The 13,053-nt window shown below is 44.5% G+C and overlaps 1 protein-coding gene across 1 annotated transcript in view; it reads right to left on the bottom strand.

Moving 5' to 3' along the window:
• Window positions 1–13,053, bottom strand: part of nr6a1a (nuclear receptor subfamily 6, group A, member 1a) — a 142,514-nt gene that overhangs the window by 114,301 nt on the left and 15,160 nt on the right. The window lies entirely within an intron of this gene.

The following is a 13,053-nucleotide window of genomic DNA, read 5'->3' as shown; positions in this document are numbered from 1 at the left end:
GTGATTTGTTTATTTCGGTGAGTAAATAATCAACATGTTTGAAAATTTGGCAGAATGTGCTGTGCCATAGTGGCTGTTAAACTTCCAACTTTTGGTCCTCCTTAGTCAGGTGCACCCAGGGTGTGTACTTGGGAGAAAAAAAGCAACAATTTTTCTGCGGATTAAGAAAACGTAATTATTGTATGTTTGAAGCTAGGGTGTGTGCTCCCGGGTCGCCAATGACGAGTTGAAACAGAGAGTGGTGTTGGGAACCCTGACGAAGCTCAAATGTCTGTCTGCAAATAATGTAAATAATACCAAAATTCTCCACGCAACTGGTTACTGTATAAACACAACAGTGCTTGTCAATAAAGTTAAAAATATCAATACAATGACGTATTATTCACTTCACTGGTTTCTTTTATATCAAACAAATTGTTTTAGGTTATTCACCTGACATGTTTCGGCGGTTTCTTCCGCCTTCATCAGAGTGTCCACTCTGATGAAGGCGGAAGAAACCGCCGAAACATGTCAGGTGAATAACCTAAAACAATTTGTTTGATATAAAAGAAACCAGTGAAGTGATTAAATAAGGAAAAACAAAATGAACTTAGTACAATTAATGACGTATTATTATTTACATTTGCCGGTGAGTGCATGGTAGCAACGGTTAGCGAGTTGACCCTTCGACCCTCAAATGAATCAACATGCAAATAGTGATTGCTACTGTTCCTGCACCCCCAAAAAAATCTATTGACAAAACCTGAATTGCACAAAACCTCTTTGAACCACCCCTTCCCTTGCCAAAAAAAGTCAACAGACGTTTAAAGTTAACAGAGTTTTGAACCTGCTTGGCACTCAGCATTAAGGGTTGGAATTGGGGGGTTAGATCACCAAATGATTCCCGAGCGCGGCACCACTGCTGCTCACTGCTCCCCTCTCCCCCAGGGGATGGATCAAAATCACATGGGGATGGGTTAAATGCAGAGGACAAATTTCACCACACCCAGATGTGTGTGTGACGATGATCATTGGGACTTTAACTTTAACAAGATGAATTTGCCATTAACGTTAATAGACGGTTAAATCTACTTAAACAGTTGTTAAAAAAATAACTGAGCTTCAAACAACCGGGCCTAGCACATTCTCTTTTAAGAGATGAACCATGTTCTGATACTTTATTGCACTCATACAGTACAGTATTTTCAAACTGTGGCACTAAAGTGTCCCACATTTCTTCTCTTTTCTCTTCATGTGGGGTCAAGTAAGATGCCCCCAACAATCTGTAACCTCAATAATTGTTCCGCTGTTGTCTAAAGCAAAGTCTGGAGACTAGAGCTTCATTTTTATACATGCTGCCAGGTGACTCCATCATTCATATTCAGAGAGCTGCGTGGTGTGTTCTCCAAGAGCATCAGATCCCCCTATCTGTGTCAGTGTACCATCCTATCAACAGCTGTACACCCCATGACCCAAAACACACCACCTGTCCCCTGCCACCACAACCACCCTCCGCCCCATAGTCAACACAAGCATATGTTTTCCCTTGAGCATTCACCCACACAACCTCTGTTCAAACATACACGAGCCTTGGTGGCCCGCCATAAATAGACACACTTATACTGACATATGACACGCAAACAGGCTGCGGACAGGCTGCTGTTTACGGCGACCTCCCACTACAAGGAATCTGGATCTAACAGGTTACATGAATGAAATAAATGTCAAGTTCAAGTCATACTGACGTCTGAACACCCTATTTGGTATATTATTTATTTGGGGGGGATCTAAATCAGAAGTTGCCCACATTGCAAAGAAGTTGCCATTTCCGCTGACGATCGATATTAACATTAAAACACACAGAATAAGGGCCAATGTAAGAGATTTTTGGCCGCCACCTGAACCACCACCAAACTGTAAATAAAAAGAAAGTGAACATTTTGGGGAAAAGAAACAGGAGGACGACCAGGAATAGAATTAGAATTTACATTTTTGTGTTTGACATGTTTATAAAGGAAGCAAATTGTGTGCGGTCATCCTTTAATGCTAGTCGTAAAAGAGCAGAGAAATGTAATTGCAGAGTAAAATACAGAAGAACCCTGGAAGTCGACCACACAGGTACTCGACATTCAGTTTTCGACGCGAAATGTCGGGAAATCTTGGACAAAACTCCGGAAATCGACGTTAGTTGGCGTTGGATGATCCCGACTGCAGTCATGTGGGGTGCGCTACCGGAAAGCTGCACCGGCGAGACCACTAGATTACCGGGTTCACGCTGGAAGAGTTGGGTTCATGCGATAACAACCGTGTGAAAAGAAAGCCAATGCATGTTATATTTAAGAGGCTGAACGATGGATATTTTTAAAAGCAAGCTTTAATGTGGGGCCTTTTCAGTAATGAACATATCCACGAGATGCAACACACCAGCTCAACTTCTGCACATGTTCAATTACACAGTAGGTACGGCTGCTTGTGTGCACTTCGATACGAGGCAGGCACGGCAGTGCGCTGGTCCACTCGCCCTGGAGGAGAAATGTTCCTTCTTTCTTTTTTTTCCTCACAATGACACTCAAGAACTCCCGACCGCCTAACGAGCACCCTATGGCAGACTGACCAGTGCAAAGTTACATTCTCCGGTTGGCTCTCTGTTTGACTCCAAATGCTTTTGTTTTACTCTACCTCCGTGGTAATCCTTTGCAATTTTGCAACTGCCAACTGACCAATGTTTATGTGTGTTTGTTTCACTTAAAACCTGGAAATGTACTATATTTGTGTGTGAAACCTTAAGATGATCAAATTCACAAAATGCGCCCTAACACAGTACAGTTCTGGTTCCAAAATATTTTTTTTTCTCCACCAAAAATAAATTGAGGCAGTTTGAGAAGTTTTAGCTTTGCCCAAGACACAAGTGTGTTGGCAGCCATTTTTTCTGCATTAACTGGCTGTGTAGCAACCCTGAGGTAGCTAGGTATTTGAATGAGTCATGAATCTATAGTATGTCAAAACGGCACTGACTCAAATGTCCTGGTTTTACAGGCCTTTTGCCTTTCAAAAGCTATTGTATGCAAACAATAAACCATATAAATGTAAACTATGTTTCAGACTCATTTAGGGCTAAGTGATGCATAAAAAATGTGAAAAAAAACAAACAGATTCTGACATATAGGACCTTTAACATTGGTGAAACTCTAACATGTATGTATTTAGAGGCTTTGTTACAAATGATTTTTTTGGGGAATCCAATGAAAATTTGTACCGCGAACAATTTCAATTCCATTAGATCTTAGTCAACAATATGTGACAGACATGAACATAAACAAAATTCCCTCACAAATGTTGACTTTCCAGCAGATTACACCACACATAAACCAATTAGTCCCAATTTGATCAAAGTGTAATTAGATGAATAGGATTTGAACTGACAATATTGACAAGACTAGAACTCATGAATTCAGATGGCTATATTTAACATGTCAAAGGACTTTTTGTCTCAAACATTCTAGCCAGGTGTTAGCAATTCTTGCTCGAGGCTACAAGAACATTGTGCCAGAACAAGAGAACTCTGTCTGCTACTTGAGGGCATAAATCAGAGATACCTGCACATCAGGGCTAATTCACGAACATTCACTGTGAATCCAAGTGCTTTATTTTTTTTCTCCAATACAACGCTCACACATACGTAGCTACCCTTCAGCTTGTCTATTTGCTCTCTTAGTCCCTCTTTAACTCACTCGCTCAGTCCATACAATATTAAAAATAACAAAAAATTAAAATTGGCTACCATGGTTTATTGCTAAAGTATTCAATACAGGCAAATGTTTTCGAGATGAGGACATGATTTGTCTTAGTTCATGCAGTTCTCTGAGCTAGCAGTGTGTACTGAAAATGACCAGTGTGTGGTCTCTGTTGCTAATCCTCGTGACGTCTTATTGATCATTATGGCCCGAGGGTAAGAAAGCTTTAAGAAGCAGGCAATACAGCCGGAGCCTGGTCTGCTATGCCCCATTGTGTGCTGACAAAGAAAGACTGCATCTTTAACCTTTCACCTATAAACCTCCACAACCTCCAGTTCTATCAGCTCCTCATCAAATAACATACATGCTCGTGTCCCGTATATCTCCCTCCTTAGATTTAGACCATAATGCTCTGTCTGGCATTTATTGCAGTGGTTCAGTACTGTATCAGGCCTTTCTCTCGGGCAGTTCTTGAATCCCCCGATGAGAAAGAGGTTGGATGGATGATTGGCAATAAGAACTGTTGCATGGAACGCATGTGATATTTTCACTTTTTTGTACCTTTTAAGCATCCCATGTTATGGTACACACACAATTACTATGTCTGTAAATTAATAGTAATAAATGCAACAGATTATTAAACAGAGTCCTAAAGAAGTTTAATACAGTATACTATATGTTACGTGTTTTCTCAAGGGAAATTGCCTTTGGGCAAAAAGTCTTGGAATTTTAATTTTAGGAAAACCTGAACAAATAAGCCAAATGTCTGTAAAATTTCCAAATGTTCAACCAGTAAATGTCACTTTCCAATACAAACACTTTACCCACAGAATGCGCCAGATGGTAGCATTGTTTGTGCAAGATGCCACAAGAGGAAGCTTCAACCATCTCACTCTTTGAAATCCTCAACCAGCAACTATGCATTAGTAGAGCCTGGAATCTCTCTTCGACATTCATATTACTTCTATCAGTCCATCACTGTCCCTGTTTTTCACTCACAGATGGCTGAGGTTACGCATGGCCACCTGAGGGCAACGTTAGCTTGTTATTTGAGTAGCTTGGCCCCTCCGTGCCAGCCTGGCAGAATCTGGACAGATACCGTTCTAATCAAGCCCACCCAGCAAACAACTCTTAAATCTGGCTGCACACTTTAGAGGGAATTTACAGAACGATGAAAAAGATACGAGAGTCTCATGAAATTGCAGTAGGGAGAAACGTACCAAGAAACATGTATTTCCATTTGGGGAATAATATCATTGTTCATAATTAAAAATTATAAAGTCTTCACCAAAATGAATTTAGACTCAAACATCAGAACACAAAACTAATAAACATCGTTTTACTGCAGCAAAACCATGCTCACTGAACGATAATAAAATAGAGCAATAGCTGATAAAAAAAGAACGACGTGTTCAAAAGAAACGTAATTTGAATGAAATTTTCATTCTCTGAAACAGAGAGCGTCTATAAACTGTGACATGTAATGTTGCGATGTTACATTACATGAAAACACTGCATACGTACATGACTTTAAATTAATCCCAAAAGTCGTGCTCAACTTCCATGTTTAAAATAGTCTATATTGCCCATTTACTTTACAGCTTTAGTCCGTTGCTTCCTTGAGAAATCTAGGATATCTCGAATATGCATCACTTTAATGGGGTCCACTGACCATTTCCGGGTAGCGATCAGGATGTCCGATCCTATTAGCATAAACGGCCCTTACAGATTGCAATCTATGTGATGGTTGCATGTTGGTTTCCAAATGTTTTAAGGTTAGTAGTAAATTGTATTTATGAAGAAAAAATTGGGCTCCATGACCATACCGCGTTAGACAAAAAGTTGCATGGAATCGAAGCTCTTAAAATCAAGGCTTAGCTGTATTTTTTTTTTTTTTTTTTTTTTTTTACTTTCCATACTTACCTTTGTTTAGCTTTCTCTCGGATCAAATATCACACATCATATTGAAGACTACTTGATTACTATAAAAGTTTTATTTGCAAAAACCTTAATTAAATGTCACGGTCGGGTGTGGAGCATGGAGCAGGACGACCAAGTGCAGCTTGGACCAGGGTTTATTGGCGCAACTCAAAAGGCAGACTCGGTAAACTGACATGACTTAAACAATAACTTGACTGACTGACCGGGACGTGAAACAAGAAGACAGCAGGACATGACGGCACCAAGACAGGACGACAACACCGAACGACAGCAACCAAAACCAAAACCAACCAATACCAAAACCAAAACCAATGATCCGAACGGGAGAGAGGGGCAGACAGGACTTTTATACAAGACAGGTAACGAGAGGCAGGTGGGAACAATCACACTGATCATGGGCACACAGGAGGGGAGGGGCGAGCACACAGACAGAAACCAAGACAACAGACACATAGTGGAGCAGTTGGGGGCGAGACGTGACAGAACCCCCCCCCACAAGGGACGTCTCCCGACGTCCCAAAAAAAAAAAAAACTAGGGGAACCGAACCGCACCGCACTCGGGCGGCGACTTGGGGAACCGAACCGCACCGCACTCGGGCGGTGACTTGGGGAACCGAACCGCACCGCACTCGGGCGGCGACTTGGGGAACCGAACCGCACCGCACTCGGGCGGTGACTTGGGGAACCGGACCGCACCGCACTCGGGCGGCGACTTGGGGAACCGAACCGCACTCGGGCGGCGACTTGGGGAACCGAACCGCACCGCACTCGGGCGGCGACTTGGGGAACCGAACCGCACTCCGGCGGCGACCTAGGGGACAGATCCGCACTCGGGCGGCGACTGCGGGGACAGATCCGCACTCGGGCGGCGACTGCGGGGACAGATCCGCACTCTGGCGGTGACTTCGGGGACAGATCCGCACTCGGGCGGCGACTGCGGGGACAGATCCGCACTCGGGCGGCGACTGCGGGGACAGACCCGCACTCTGGCGGTGACTTCAAGGACAGAACCGCACTCGGGCGGCGACCTCGGGGACAGAACCGCACTCCGGCGGCGACCTAGGGGACAGAGCCGCACTCTGGCGGTGACTTGGGGAACAGAACCGCACTCGGGCGGCGACTTCGGGGAACAGAACCGCGCTCGGGCGGCGCCCTAGGGGACAGAACCGTACTCCGGCGGCGACCTAGGGGACAGAGCCGCACTCTGGCGGTGACCTAGGGGACAGAACCGCACTCGGGCGGCGACTGCGGGGACAGATCCGCACTCGGGCGGTGACCTAGGGGACCGAACCGCACTCGGGCGGCGACTTCGGGGACAGATCCGCACTCGGGCGGCGACTGCGGGGACAGATCCGCACTCTGGCGGTGACTTCGGGAAACAGAACCGCACTCCGCGGAAACTCGGGGAAACACAACCGCACTGGGGCGGCGACTTGGGAAGTCTGTACCGGCGGCCACTCACAAAGTCCGTACAGTGATCGGCGACATTCGGAAGGCGGGGCTGTGCGCGGCGGCAAGAGCCATCACGCGCCGCAGCAGTGGGAGTGGAGCCAGGGACGATCGCGGGTCCGACGCAGCTGGCTTGGATGTCTGGCGACGTTCGCGGGTCCTGCGACGCTGGGGTGGAGCCCGATGGCGGCCGTGAGTCTGATGACGCCGGGAGGCACTCCAACGGCGGCCGTGGGTCCGGCGTCGCCGCACCAGAGTCCGATCGCGGCCGCAAAGCCGCTGGCGCCAGAAGCACTCCGATGGCGGCCGCGGGTCCGGCGTCGCGGCAGCGAAGTCCGACGACGGTCGCAGAGGCGATGGTGCCGGGAGGAACTCCGATGGCGGCCGTGAGTCCGGCGTCGCTGGAGCAAGATCCGATGGCAGTTGCAAGCCCATGGCGCTGGAACAAGCTCGGACGACGATCGGGCGTCGCAGCGGGAGCTGGTGGTGGAGGTGGGTCCAAGCGCTGGTCGTTGTGATGGTCGGATCATTCTGTCACGGTCGGGTGTGGAGCATGGAGCAGGACGACCAAGTGCAGCTTGGACCAGGGTTTATTGGCGCAACTCAAAAGGCAGACTCGGTAAACTGACATGACTTAAACAATAACTTGACTGACTGACCGGGACGTGAAACAAGAAGACAGCAGGACATGACGGCACCAAGACAGGACGACAACACCGAACGACAGCAACCAAAACCAAAACCAACCAAAACCAAAACCAATGATCCGAACGGGAGAGAGGGGCAGACAGGACTTTTATACAAGACAGGTAACGAGAGGCAGGTGGGAACAATCACACTGATCATGGGCACACAGGAGGGGAGGGGCGAGCACACAGACAGAAACCAAGACAACAGACACATAGTGGAGCAGTTGGGGGCGAGACGTGACATTAAAGGGATGGAGTTTTTTTGCAGCAGGGAATTTACATAAGTAACAAACCATATATCTATAAATAGAGTATTTTGTTATAAATAAAAATAGCCATTTCAAATGGGAAAAAAGTGTAGAAGTTAGCATCTCATGTTTATTATTTTGTTTGTGGAGTAATCCCATGTTTGTCTCTGGTGCTGTCAGTCCCTAGAATGCCATTCAAACTAGCCCAGTGGGACTGATGTTATTTTTCTCCCATAAAATAAAACGTTTTGTTTTCATTCATTAAACGTTGAGCCACAAATAAAGCTAGTTTACTGCCTAAACATCTGCTACTGAGGACAGATATATAGTAAATAAACAGGCAGGTATTGAAACGCTTATCCTGAGACACCTTATATTATATACTGGACTGGAGTGGAGTGCACATAAAACCTTTAGCATAGTTCTCAAGGGTTGTTGTTTGGTGCTCATTTATTTTCCAGACCCTTCAACCTCATGGATGAACTAAAAACTTAAGGCACATCTGGGCACGTTTTATTGTTAATATGTGTATTGCGTCATTGTAATATCTTGAATAACATTTTTTCAATATTTTTTTTTTCGGGATTTTCATTTTTTATTTTCTGAATTGAACAACATAATTTTATCAGGCTTAGACAATGGCATCTTATTGAAATAATTTAAGTTAGTGCTTTATAAAACTACATTAAGTCCGATCAGGCCTTTATGGCTTCGGCAGTTGCTGAGGCAAAAACCCGGGTGTGGGCACAGTTCGGCTAGACCATGGTAAATGACTTCCAGACGGTTTCGAAAAAATTCTGGTCCATCATCCGACGTCTCAGGAGGGGGAAGCAGTGAACTGTTAACACTGTGTACAGTGGAGATGGGGTGCTGCTGACCTCGACTCCGGACGTAGTGAGTCGGTGGGGAGAATACTTCGAAGACTTCCTCATTTCCACCGGCACGGCTTCCCTTGAGGAAGCAGAGCCTAGGAAGTCTGAGATGGGCTCTCCCATCTCTAGGGTTGAAGCAACCGAGGTAGTTAAAAAGCTCCTGCGTGGCAAGGCCCCAGGAGTGGATGAGATACGTCCGGAGTTCTTAAGGGCTCTAGATGTTGGCTGTCCTGGCTGACATGTCTCGACAGCATCACGTGGACATCAGGGACAGGGCCAAACTGGGGTGGTGGTCTCCCTTTTTAAGAAGGGGGACAGGAGGATGTGTTCCAGCTACAGCGGAATCACACTCCTCCCTGGTAAGGTCGATTCAGGGGTGCTGGAAAGGAGAGTCCGTCGGGAGGTCGAACCTCGGATTCAGGAGGAACAGTGTGTTTTTCGTCTAGGCCGTGGAACAGTGGACCAGTTTTATACCGGCAGGATCCTTGAAGGTGCAAGGGAGTTCGCTCAACCAGTCCACATGTGTTTTGTGGACTTGGAGAAGGCGTTCACTCGTGTCCCTCATGGAGTTCTGTGGGGGGTGCTTCGGGAATACGGTGTACCGAACCCATTGATATGGGCATTTCACCGATGTCAGCGTTATGGCCGCATTTCCAGCAGTAAGTCAACTTGCATTGGCTCCCAGGCCATTTAAGATGCAACTTCAAGGTTATTTTATTAACCTATGAACACAGCATGGCTTAGCGGTTTCGTATCTCGTCGACCTAGTTGTACCTTACGTTCCGTCCCGAAACCTTTGTTTGCAAAACGCTGGTCTTTTAGTGACCCCGAGGGCCAAAAAGAAGTCCGCAGGATCTTGAGGACATGATTATCTATGGCCCCCTGGATGGTATTTAATTACTATTAGAACCGGTCCGCCCACTGGTGTTTTGCACGCACCAACACTACATTTCCCACAATGCAATGGTAGCCCGCGATGTCACTGCAGCGCACACAAGCGGCTTCATTATTCATCAGTAGTCAGAGCAGAGATCAACTTTCTGATACCCCCCTCCTCAAAAATGGCTAAACGTAAGGTGGACGCTGAGAACAGGGGGTTTCAGGCCAGGTGGGAGGCAGAGTACATGTTTACAGAGGTAAGAGGCAAACCTGTGTGTCTTCTGTGTAGAGAAAATGTGGCTGTAATGTGAGAATTTAATTTAAAAAAGCACTATCAAACGTCTAAGAAACACATAGACAAAGACAAGAATATGGAATATGAACAAAAGCAACAGAAGGTGGAAGAATTAAAATGAGGCCTTAAGTCCAGACAGGCTAAATCACAAAGCGAGGCTGCTGTCAAGGCTAGCTTTATTGTGGCAAAAGAGATCGCAAAATCAGCCCGGCCCTTTGCAGAAGGAGAGTTTATCAAAAACTGTATGCTTGAAGTTTGTGACGCAGTGTGCCCAGACAAAAGACAACTATTCGCAAACGTGAGCCTGAGCAGAAACACCGTTGCTGAGCGCGTAGACCAGCTTTCCACTAACATAAAAGAACAGCTTGTGAGAAAGGGAAAAGATTTCATCGCATATTCTCTTGCTGTGGATGAGAGCACGGACACATTTTCCGTTTTGTAATTCAGTTACATTTTTACATTTGTTTCTACAAGATGTGATTTTTCTTTGAAGAAAGTATTGTTTTGTCTGTGTGCCATAAATTTTTGTATTTTATTTATTTATATTTATTTTTCAGTTGAATGGATTCAGGGAAAATTGCAGATAAGAGCCATGAGAATTAATTTTTTTATTTTACAATTTGAAAGCAGTGATCGGTAGATCATAGAGCACCACAATAATACATTTTCAGTTTATAATGCATGCACTTTTATTTATGCATTTATCTTGATATTAAGAAACACATTTTGTTTTTAAAAACAATAAAAATTTTTGCTGTTTGGCTGTTGAAAATGTTTTCCCTTGAAGTTATTGACTGAGCCATAACAAAATATTGCCATATTCATTTAATCATTAAATAATGTACACTGTGTTAGGTCTTGGTTCAATAGGCTATGTGCAATCATTTTGATATGTTTTAATAAACATTGAACCAGTCCGGCCCTCTGTTTGTAGCAAATTTGTTATTTGGCCCTCGGTGTGTTTGACTTTGACATCCCTGGTCTAGCGCATTCTCTATTCGAGCTCCAGAGCTTTGGAATGCCCTACCGATAGATATCATAACTGCTACCTCAGTAAAAACATTTAAGACACGATTAAAGATACATTTTCATACTATAGCCTTTAATTACCGTATTTTTTGGACTTAAAGTCGCTCCGGAATATAGGTTGCATTAGCCATAAAATGCACAATAACGTGAAAAAAAACATATATAAGTCGCTGAGGAGCATAAATCGCATTTTGGGGGAAATTTATTCGACAAAATCCAACACCAAGAACAGACATGAGCGAGCAACAACAGGCTAAACCAGGGGTGGGCAAACTTTTTGACTTGCGGGCCGAATTGGGTTCTAAATTTTGACCGGGGGGCCGAACCAGGAGCAGATGGATGTAGTGTTTGTGTGAAGTAATATAAACGACCTGTAAAGGTCATTGCATAAAAGGTTTGGGCCTTTAGTTGGTAGTAAAGCATGGATATTCAAAAAAAGTTTTTTGAAAACAAATGCATTTATTAACAGCATTAAAAAAAAAAAAAACATCCCTAAAAAACTGCTATCAGTGATTCTCATAAAATACGACACTGTTATTATGAATAACAGTCTCCATCACTTCAGTGCCTGCAGGTCAGATTAATGAAAGATGTATGTTTATCTTATGAGATCACATCAAACGGCAAACATTCTGACCAAATATATCATCTTAAAGAATCGGTGAAAGCATACATCCAAATAAAGTAATCAAAACGGCAACACGGTGAGGGGTACCTGAAAATCAGAGCAGAGTTTTAACTCACAAACACCTGGTAACAGAGGTGAGGAAACGGGAAACACTTTCTTAAAGTAAGCCTTAAGAACTTTACAGGTTAAGATTAGTCACAAACAGGTGGTACATCAATGTCCTTGAGCATCCTGCATTGTTTGAAAATGAGAATGGTCGCTAGTTTCAATCCCTGCTATTTGTACAGATCATATTCAAAATGCATTTTTTTACAACAAACTTGAAAGCCTCCCCTTCATTTTCAGTGGGAACAGTGTTGTTGGTCTCCCTTTTTTTGCTAGTGTGTCATAGTCTGGAGTAAAATTTTTTGTGGCAATTCTTAGGAGAGATCCGAGGTGTTGGTCCGTTTACCTAGATCTGTGACGGGTTGATGTTGATGTTCATGTGGCTGAACGTCACGTCGCGTACGTCGAGCCAAATTGGCCACTCTTTTTAAACACTCGGCACTCAGTGTCCACCTTGCTTTTCCTTGGGCGACTCATTTTAATGGAAGGATTCCAGGGGAAGGTTTGTGCGTGGCTTTAGCGTAAAACTGGATCCGAAAGCTCGGCGCGCAAATTACAAGAATGCTGTTGTCACAGCCCACGCTCTAAATTCGGCACTGATACAAACTGAGTACGTACACGCACTTGTGAGTGTGCACTGAGCTTTCTGACACGGCTTCCGGTAGTAAATGCGCAGGCGGGTGGTTCCCCATCTACTGGGGAAACGCAGTCATTGCAGGCAAAATGACCGAATTTTTTTTTTTTAATACAATTTATTTAGGGTTGGCGGGCCGGATTAAACGGTCCCGTGGGCCGGATGTGGCCCGCGGGCCGTAGTTTGCCCATACCTGGGCTAAACGATAGGTATGCTAACGTGACATAAACACAAACGAAGAGCTAAAAACGGGCCTGACGTAACATTCAGAGTTATTCAAATAACTATTACATAAATAACATGTTTATAAAACCATCTGTGTCACTCCAATTCATTAAATCCATCGATCGTCCTTTATGTCAACAATGGGTGCGCACCGCTGACGGCACTTGCACTTCAAAATATTCCACAGGCCCATATAACGATATATAAATTATATATCAAATAACTATTATATAAGCAATAATATTATCAAACCATCTGTGTCTCTCCAAATCATTAAATCCATCGATCAAATTCCTCGTCCTTTGTCAACAACGCCGCCTGTGCGCCCTGACGTCAGCCTCGTCGT

This window comes from Syngnathus scovelli, chromosome 3, assembly GCF_024217435.2.
Source record: "Syngnathus scovelli strain Florida chromosome 3, RoL_Ssco_1.2, whole genome shotgun sequence".
Classification (NCBI taxonomy): domain Eukaryota; kingdom Metazoa; phylum Chordata; class Actinopteri; order Syngnathiformes; family Syngnathidae; genus Syngnathus; species Syngnathus scovelli.
The sequence above is the reverse complement of the archived record's forward strand: the minus strand, read 5'-3'. Positions and strand labels throughout refer to the sequence as shown.